The sequence below is a fragment of the Taudactylus pleione genome, unplaced genomic scaffold, assembly GCF_031769625.1.
Source record: "Taudactylus pleione unplaced genomic scaffold, aTauple2 ptg000016l, whole genome shotgun sequence".
NCBI lineage: Eukaryota > Metazoa > Chordata > Amphibia > Anura > Myobatrachidae > Taudactylus > Taudactylus pleione.
Genome location: NW_028284418.1, coordinates 21535832 through 21537366, shown reverse-complemented (window position 1 = coordinate 21537366; position 1535 = coordinate 21535832). Strand labels below are relative to the sequence as shown.

General features: G+C 37.1%; 1 pseudogene; it reads left to right on the top strand.

Annotated features, from left to right (window-relative positions):
• The first annotated feature begins 701 nt into the window (after positions 1–701).
• On the top strand, positions 702–820 carry LOC148541861 (5S ribosomal RNA; annotated as a pseudogene).
• Positions 821–1535: the final 715 nt, after the last annotated feature.

The window sequence follows — 1535 nt, the reverse complement described above, 5'->3', positions numbered from 1 at the left end:
CAACATATAATGCACAAGAGGGAGATATCAAGAAGTCTCTTAATAAGCATTGGAAAATCCTCCTAATGGATCCAGTCTTAAAAGAAATTCTACCACCCAGTCCCCCATTGTATTCAGAAAGGCAAGGAATCTTAAAGACTCTCTAGCACCTAGTATGCTAAGGGACATCAAGGCTTCAAAATCCAACATCATCCATAATTGTCCAGGGAGTTATAAATGTGGCAAGTGCAATATATGCAAATTTTTACACCGACAGAGAAAAAACTTTAGTAATTCTACAAATAGCAAGGAATATAAAATTAAACAACATCTTAATTGCAACTCAACCTCAGTCATCTACCTCTTGGAATGTTCATGAGGAATAAAGTATGTGGGCAAGACTAAACAACCCTTAAAACTTTGCATACAAGAGCATATAAGAAATATCAAGAATAAAGTGGAGACTCATATGGTGTCAAGACACTTTATTTCACACCATAGATCGGATCCAGATGAACTAACGTTTAAAGCCATAGAACATGTGAAAGTGGGAGACAGAGGAGGAGACCTTGCGAATAAATTATCCAGACGTGAGATGTTCTGGATTTTTGAATTGGACACTATGACTCCTGGAGGATTTAACGATAATTACGAGATAGCACCCTTTCTTTAATGAGGATGAAGAAAACAGTCAAAGGGGTTTCATATTATGTCCTAATAATACCTACCATCATACCTGGGTTAGAGCGCCCAATCTCGTCTGATCTTGGAAGCTAAGCACCATTGGGCTTGGTTAGTACTTAGATGGGAGACCTCTAGGGAAGACAAGGTACGGTAGCTCTTGATGTGACATACACATATGAATCCCTCATGAAAGGCGACTTAAGAAGAAATCTCGGATTATTAAATTTGAAGATGGGAGCAAGAATCTCCAGAATGCAGCAATACTGGTTCTTTGTTTCAAGATTCATAAAAGAACTATTTGACTCTACAGTTTGAAAAGACTATACGTTTATATATATCAATTCCAAAATAATGTGTGACTTTAGGATTTTATAATTATCCACACACACTCCACGTTACTCACCATACACTAATATACGTGATATTTATATATGGAGATGTTAGAATATTAGTTCTGATTTATTATTTAGCAGGTATGAAGAATAATTAGAATCTGTTAATATTATTTTATAATAATTTTATTTTACATCCCTAATACATGGTTGGTTATATATATTCATACTAATTGTGTTTCCATTGTATTATATAGGAAACATTAATTAAATTGCTACCTCCAGGATTATAAACAACAGGAGATAGATGGGAGTACAAAGATGGCAGCAAAAATGGAATATATGAGAGCTGTAAGATGGCCGCGAGTAGTAAAACAATTTGGAGTACCCAGATGGATGCGGCTAGACATTGGAGATGCCCGGGAAAGTAAGGACGCAGGACGTGATATACACGTGATCGGGGAACGAGAGGATCAACTGTCCTATCCGGAACAAGGAAGGAGGTGGCATAGCGCTCAATGGGGACGAGAACAACGGATG